This window comes from Chelonia mydas, chromosome 9, assembly GCF_015237465.2.
Source record: "Chelonia mydas isolate rCheMyd1 chromosome 9, rCheMyd1.pri.v2, whole genome shotgun sequence".
Classification (NCBI taxonomy): Eukaryota; Metazoa; Chordata; order Testudines; family Cheloniidae; genus Chelonia; species Chelonia mydas.
Genome location: NC_057855.1, coordinates 16,670,562 through 16,679,583, shown reverse-complemented (window position 1 = coordinate 16,679,583; position 9,022 = coordinate 16,670,562).

Here is a 9,022-nt window from a genome sequence, read left to right as displayed (position 1 = left end):
GTTGATATGGCCTTGAGTAATTAAACAAAAGGAAAACTGATGCTTAGGACACCTCTAAGTGTCTAAGTACGTTTTTAATTTACCATGGTTGTGGGGGGAAAGTAATTTAACATTTTAAATTATGGGCACCTGTTCTTTTGTTTTATCTTTAAGTAAATTATGTTATGTCTTTGGTCTTGTAGATCACACCTTTGTACATTAGATAACGTGTGACAAGATGCTAACAGCAGCAACTAAATGAAGATGCTTATCTTACTGTATTGTACTGTTCATATTGTGTGGCCTTTAGGAGTATTCTCTTTCTGAAACAGCAAAGTTTTGGGCTAAAAATTGTATGGGCCTGATTCTGCTTTCAATGGGAGTTCTGTTATTGACTTCTCTATTGGAGCAGGATTGGACTCTAATACTTTTGATATATTTGTGTATTTCTCTACATACTATAACTAGGGTTTCCGGTTTTAGGGCTAAATCAGTAAAACCCAATAAACCCTACTGATGCATATGTCTGATATATATATAACAAAACACCCCAAATTTGCCATTTTTGCAGTATTTAAAACTATTTATAGTGCCGAAGGACCCTAAAGTCCTCTCTCACGAAAGCCCCAATCCTAATCCTGTTGAAGTAAATGGGAGTCTTTCTATTGATTTAGGGTTTTAGATCAGCTCTTTGGAGATCATCCCTGGGAGTAAAGGGCTACAAAGGGGAACAATATTTGATATAATTCAAAGAAAACAATTGTTTAAACTGAGATAAAAAACCCCTCATATTGTTTACTCCTAAAATATGAGTCAAAAATTCCCTAAAAATAAACACCTATAATCAGGGAAAAAAAATAAAAATAAAAACCTGAAGCCGGAAAACCTAAGTATAACTCCGTAAGGTTCTCTACAAAACAAAACAAAGTAAGTAAGTGTTATTAAACTTAGAATGGCAATTAGTTTGCTGTTCAATTTTTCTCAGATAACTTTAGCAAGTATTGACCTCTACCCTTTTCATTAACTTTTCTGTATTTTTCACAGCTAAAAACTTTCTAAGAAAGAATTTTGGGTGTTTTTGTAAAATAATCAAAATTTACTTTTAAAACTTTTAGATAAATGGCCACTGTCAACTTAAAAATCACATTCTTCCTGAAACATCTTTACCTACTACTCTAGTCAGTAATGCCTATGATTACAAAAAGTGAAAGAGATTAGAGTAAAAAATTATTCTTCATTCTTTCATTTGTGCTCTTGACAGCTGTTTATTTGTAGTAAGTTTCACTGTAGTCACTTTCTCTTTTGTTTGTGTAGGTTTTCAACACAGCAACAGGGGAGACAATTTAAAAAAAAAATTCAATTGTAAAACCACAAAAATTGTCAGGGAGACTCAGGGATAGGTGTAGTACCTGAAGTTATTTTTAATTTTTTTTTTTTTTTTTTTTGTAAAATTGACTACATTTCCATTTGGCAGTGTCCCTTTGTCATATTAAAAACAATTAATGCAATGGTCTTCCAATTGCTCCCTTTCCTCTCATTGTATGGAACATTCCATTTGTGACTTAATTTTAAGTTGCAAGACTTTCAAACTTGTACCTTCATGAAAGCCTTGCTGTTTTTCTTTTTATATAAAAAGCGTTTATACAGTCCCCATGACATTCTCCTCCACATGGGAGGGTAGAGCTCTGCTATTCTCTCAGGTCAACTGGTCACAAGATGTCACTGCAAAGCTAAAAGAGGCTAAGGTGACATCTCTTTGCAGCTTAGCAGCACCTTTGCAGTATCTATTAAGGATAGGGATAGAAAGGAAGCCAGATTTATTTTTAAAGAAACCAGAGGGGAACTTAACACAATATATCCCGTACCCTAGAATAAGAAGATTTCAGATCCGGAGCTGAATTTTGTGGTTTAGGCCTATCTTTCTAAATGGGCTCAAATCTGAACAATTCATAGATTCATAGATATTAAGGTCAGAAGGGACCATTATGATCATCTAGTCTGACCTCCTGCACAATGCAGGCCACAGAATCTCACCCACCCACTCCTGCAATAAACCTCTCACCTATGTCTGAGCTATTGAAGTCCTCAAATCATGGTTTAAACACTTCAAGGTGCAGAGAATCCTCCAGCAAGTGACCCGTGCCCCATGCTACAGAGGAAGGTGAAAAACCTCCAGGGCCGCTGCCAATCTGCCCTGGAGGAAAATTCCTTCCCGACCCCAAATATGGCGATCTGCTGAACCCTGAGCATGCGGGCAAGATTCACCAGCCAGATACCCAGGAAAGAATTCTCTGAGGTAACTCAGATCCCACCCCATCTAACATCCCATCACAGGCCATTGGGCCTATTTACCATGAATAGTTAAAGATCAATTAATTGCCAAAATCATGTTATCCCATCATACCATCTCCTCCATAAACTTATCGAGTTTAATCTTGAAGCCAGATAGGTCTTTTGCCCCCACTGCTTCCCTTGGAAGGCTGTTCCAGAACTTCACTCCTCTGATGGTTAGAAACCTTCGTCTAATTTCAAGTCTAAACTTCCTGATGGCCAGTTTATATCCATTTGTTCTTGTGTCCACATTGGTACTGAGCTTAAATAATTCCTCTCCCTCTCTGGTATTTATCCCTCTGATATATTTATAGAGAGCAATCATATCTCCCCTCAGCCTTCTTTTGGTTAGGCTAAACAAGCCAAGCTCCTTGAGTCTCCTTTCATAAGACAGGTTTTCCATTCCTCGGATCATCCTAGTAGCCCTTCTCTGTACCTGTTCCAGTTTGAATTCATCCTTCTTAAACATGGGAGACCACAACTCCAAAAGGTGGGGAAAGTTGGGATCCAAACTTTGCAGCTTGGACTGTGAAAGAAACATGTGATCATTTTGCACACATGGGATTATTCTGCCCATAGCTGAAAAAATAATTATTTATTAGTTTTCTATGCCTGAGAAATTTCACTTAGGGCAGCCAAAATATAATGAACACAGGTTTGCAGTACGGAAATCTGTGGTGGGATGAAGTGGGAAGAAAGAGGATTCATATAAACAGACACATCCATTCTCTTTATATACAAGGAGAAACCTCTAGTGTTGAATGTTCTCTTTCAAGATTTCCCTACCAACTCCAGAAATAAGAATGAAAAGCAAAAAAATTCTTCACAGCACTACTAGACAGGGCCACATATTCAGCCCTTGCTGTGCTTTTCAGATTATTCTTATATATAAACATTAGAGGCCTTATTGATTCTCAATACCTGCATGTTCTTTCTATATTTTTAACAAATATTACAAGTTTCAGAGTAACAGCCGTGTTAGTCTGTATTCGCAAAAAGAAAAGGAGTACTTGTGGCACCTTAGAGACTAACCAATTTATTTGAGCATAAGCTTTCGTGAGCTACAGCTCACTTCATCGGATGCATACTGTGGAAAGTACAGAAGATCTTTTTATACACACAAAGCATGAAAAAATACCTCCCCCCACCCCACTCTCCTGCTGGTAATAGCTTATCTAAAGTGATCACTCTCCTTACAATGTGTATGATAATCAAGGTGGGCCATTTCCAGCACAAATCCAGGGTTTAACAAGAACGTCTGAGGGGGGAGGGGTAGGAAAAAACAAGGGGAAATAGGTTACCTTGCATAATGACTTAGCCACTCCCAGTCTCTATTCAAGCCTAAGTTAATTGTATCCAATTTGCAAATGAATTCCAATTCAGGAGAGTGGGTTGGGGGTGGGGGGGGGGAAGAGAAAACCTGGATTTGTGCTGGAAATGGCCCAACTTGATTATCATACACATTGTAAGGAGAGTGACCACTTTAGATAAGCTATTACCAGCAGGAGAGTGGGGTGGGGGGAGGTATTTTTTCATGCTTTGTGTGTATAAAAAGATCTTCTACACTTTCCACAGTATGCATCTGATGAAGTGAGCTGTAGCTCACGAAAGCTTATGCTCAAATAAATTGGTTAGTCTCTAAGGTGCCCCAAGTACTCCTTTTCTTTTTGCAAATATTACATGCTGCACCAGAGGTGTAACTAGCAGTCTCAAATATGTACCCATATTGGCTGAGCTTACTGGTGTTCCAGTGTCCATGCCACCTCTGTGTTCTTTTGTTCTGATGTGCCACTGAAATCACAGTGGAACACAGATGATGCACCTGAATACATGTGGTGGCACTGGAAATGATTTACTTAATATATCTGCCACATTCGGCAGCAGTGAAGCAGTTAATGAAGGGGAGTATGTATGTCTTATATGTGTCCAACTTATTTTGCCTGTGTCTGCACTAGATGTGTAAGCTGGGGCAGGGACTGTGACTTTTGTTTGTACAGAACCAAGCCCAATTACAAGGCTTAATAAATAAAGTTTAATACTGGATGTGTTGAAAATCAGTCTGTGCTAGGAATAACTGAATTAGAAATTCTTCTGACAAGAATTAAAAATAGAAGTTGGAAGGTCCATCAATACCAGTCTTCTCTCACCCCATATTGCAGAATTTTATTATGTGAACTATGCCCATATAGTCTTAATAGATATTCCATTCTTAATAGTCCAGAATAAGGTGAAAAATCTCAAAAGGAAACTCAGTATGATCAGTGAGAGGAATTCCCACCTGACCCTGAATCAGATAATTATTGTAATTCAGTGCATCAAAGAAAGAATTGCCAGTTAAGAATCACATACCACTGATGTTTCAGGCCATTTAGTGACCGAATAACTGCCCATTTAAAAAAAAAATCCTAGAATTGTGGAATAGTCTTCACAGGACAGAGAATTCAATATGTTAATTTTTTTGCGTGTGGAGGAGAAAATAGCATCTGAACTTTTTAACCTAAATTTATGTTTTCTGGGCTGTCCACATATTCTCTTACTATTGCTTAGTTCAAACAGATCCTCACCTAAACTTTTTAGGTCTCCTTTAAGTACTGTATTATGATCCCGATAAACTTCTCTACAAACTCTATAGGCTTCTGCTCACCAACCTGTTGTCACAGCTATGACCTAATATAACTTTTATCAGTTGAGCCGCTCTCCTTAGAATCTTCTCCAGAATTTGAGCATTCCCACAAACGTTTTACAGAAGGATACTGAAAACTGGACACAGCACTTCACATCGTACTTCCCTCAGATGCTGTACAATGGTATAATGGCTTCTCTTGTTTTGTTTGTAATATTTCTGATGCAGCTCAGGAACTGATTAGTCTTCTTTGCTGCAACTGAATAACACCTTCCCATACAGCTGACTTGAATCCCTATCAGCATAGGCAGCTGGTGGATCGGGCTAGAGGAGGTCAGTCCCCACAAATTGCTCTCTGCCAGGCGCACAGAATCTTGATGCTTCTCATCTCTGCCTCTGACCTGTTTCCCCCTGGACACAGGATCAGTCACAAGGGGCAGAGCCTGGGACTAGGAGCAGGAGTCCATGCACCAGATCGCAGTGTCACCCAAATTTGGTCTGGCTGTCCCTTCATCATGCCAGCAGGGAAGGGGGTCCGCCCTTACACCACTGAGCTCTGGTTACTGCCTCCCCTTGGCAGAGGTACACCTGTCCTGCCCACGATCACGCCCCATTGGTGGAAGTGTGCCCTGCCCTCTGCTGGTAGGGGACCCTGGTCATATTGGCTCAGCTCCCAAACAATCAGCCAATGCAGAGGTGCTAACTGGAGCAGGGTGGCATGGGACAGAGTTGGACTCAGTGCTGATGGGAAAACAGAGCTGAGCTGAATGGTCTGAGGCAGCAGCAGCTTCACTAAAAGAACGTGCCCCTCAGCACCCCTGCTCAATCTGGGGTTGTGACCCCCACCCCCTTACTTTAAGCACTTTCCTGGTGCTCAGATTTTGCTGGGCCTGGGTGCTAACAGGAATGGGCCATGTGGCTGTGGCTATCCCCTGCTCAGACCCAACCCCAAGAATATTTGCAACAGTCATCTATGCCTGTCAGTATATTCCAGCTCTTTACATGGCATCATACAGGTTGCTTTATGATTCTTAGAATCAAAATGCCTCACTTTATATATGCATACATTAAAATCCACCAATCGTTACTGTTTAAAGCTCATGGAATATACTACCAGTTTTACCATTGGTTGTATGTAAAATCTCACATATGGGATGTCACCCCCAATTCCTAGTACCTATTTACTGGTTTTTATATGTAAAATGTGCCCATCACATTGTGTCCAAGTGCAAATATAAAATGACTAAATTCATACACAATTTATTGACCAATATAAACAAAAGTAGAATAAATTTGCACCCCTACACTGTGAACTGTGTCCATCCCTCAAAATCAGATCCTTGAGATAAAAGCCTGTGAAAATCGATCCTAAAATGGTCAAAAAACTGTTTCTGTCAGACCAGCAGAAATATACATATTAGAAACAAAGGCCATGACTCCAGGTTCAAGATGTTTAAAGCTAATGAGGTACCTGGCTCACCTCAACATTCTAAATTACAAATAGCACAAGGTGTCATCTCAGTTAGGCAGATCCTAAACAGGAGTCATACACAGTTTTATAGATCATTGTCAATAACCTGAATTTCACTTGGAAGCAAATAGGAAGCAAAATCAGACTGGAAAACTGGTGTTAAGTTCTCCTTACAGTTGGTCAGCTGCTTTCTGCAGCTGTTGTAGCTTCTGAGTTGTTTCTTGAGGGTATCCCCTTAAGTTCATTGCAATAATTAATCTGGGAGAATGGGTAACAGTAGCAAGGCCTACACCACTGAAAATGGTTACAGTTTTAGTTTCCTAACCAGACTTGGATGAAAAAAAGCATTTTCGGCTGTAGATACCACTGAGAATTCAGGAGCAAAGTGGGATCCAAAAGTTTCCTCTGCCCAAACTGCAAACCACATTGACAAAATGTAGTCAATCCTCCTCAGTCACGGAGGCAGGTACCACTCCATCTTGCCTTCTGCTAGATGCTGCCCCATCCTACCAGCATCAACAACTTGTCTGGACTGAACTGCAACCACCCCACCCTATCCACATTCAATCTTAGCCAGGCACTGGAAAATCGATATACTACTCCATCTACGCTCAATAAAAATCAGATATAGAGCTGTGTGTCACCTGAACATTGATGGCAACATAGCCCTTCCTGCAATGGCCTCACATACTGTACACATTAACTTAAGCAGTGACCGAATAGTACTGGATCAGTGGATCCCATATGAGAGAACTTTTAGGCATTTTGAACAATTCTGTAACCCCACAATTTAGGATGTATTTGAGAAGAATAAAATCTTCCCATCTATCCTAGCCAGAATCTGCAGGTGTGTCAACAGAACTTCATGGGCACTGGTATCAAAAACTGCTGACAAATCTTTAAAAGAAAAGAAAAAAATGAAAAATCAGCTTCGACATGTACTTTGTCTATTTCTAGGACATCATCAGCCAATGAGACCACTCTTCCTGACATAATCAGGTCCAAAGCCAGACTGAAAGAGATCAAGGAAACTTGACACCAGGGGACACCAAAGTTGCCCAGCTATAACCTTCTTAATAACCTTCCTGGAAAGAGAAGGTTAAAGACTGGGCACGATAGAGTATAATTCACTTGCAGTCATGGTCTTCTCTTTGTATTTGATCTATACTTGTAATGCAATGCACGGTATGCATTTTAAAATATATTTCATGTTTTTTGGCAAATCTGCATTTATCACTTCAATATCAAATTGCACAAGGATTTTTTGTTTTAATATGGAGCATTACTGTTCATGTTGTCTGGATTCTCTGATTAAAGTCTCCCTTTCTATACACTGATGCAATACAGCTTTAAAACATCTGGTAAGGCTTAAAGTGCCAGTGATCTGCAGATTAAGTTGTCCCAAAGTATGTGTTACATGATGGACCATACTGGTTCCATTCTTTTGTCTGGGCCCTGTAGTGGGTTACTGAGTGACTTCTGAATTGTCCCTTTCAGTCAATTGTGTATTATTTGCCTGAAAGGATACAGAAAGCTGTGCTAGGATTTCCCTTAAAAAGAAAGCAGACCAGTTTGAAAGCAACTATGAAGCCAGGTTTATTTGCAATGTCCAGAGGAAGGAACTCCAGGCCTTATTGGAAATCCACATCTTCAAAGACTCATTGTCATTTTCTAATGGCCCATTAAGGCTGATTGCTTACTGTCTGATGGGCGTTTCCCAAGTATACATACAGATGTAATTGTTACGTAGTCAATATTTCTTACTTTAGATACAGAAATGATACATGCATACAAATTGGATAATCACATTCAGTAAATTATAACCTTTCCAATGATACCTTACATGAGCCATCTTGCATAAAATATATCTGTTATGCCATATTCATATCATAACCATATTTTTATGAAGAATATGGGGTGTAATGTCACAATAGCCATCTTGATTTTTAAGAGCAGCATCATCTGTAAAATCGGAGTATGAGAAACCAGTATCAGGGCTTGAAAAGACGTCTGTAAAGACTGCTTCCATAGTTGTGGATGACATTTTACAAAGACATTGTCTGTGCCCCATGCAACTTACTATCTAAATCAGATAGATACAATAAAGAACAATCTTGACTATTTGAACTTCACATATCCAAAACCCACTTTGTAAGCTGCTTGTATTCCCACTCTACTCCTAACACAATACACAAAATTCAGGACCTAATTCCTGAAGTCTTATGTTGCTGCCAGCAGATCCAGTCTCCTCCTTACCTACAACATTTCTCTTACTATGCCCTGTTGTCACACTCCAATGGCCCCCTCTCTCAAGTACCCTGGGGAGGCAGATCAGTATTGTATGTTGCTAACGTTGTTGCAGGCATTGCAAAGTATTTCGGAAACGGTTAAAGGTGTGAGTGTGAGTGAAAGGTTCCTTTGCAGGTTACAAGAGGCCAGAGGGGGAAGGAGGAAGAGAGCAGAGAACGGGTTAACTCGATACCCCAGCTCGCTCAGTCAGGAGATAAGGCACTGACTCCAGTTCAAGGCCACAGCTCACAGCTGACGCTTGGCTGCCTGCCGAAAAAGACGGGGTCTAGAATCCACCGACCAGCTGTGAGAAAGGAAGATGCAGCTGA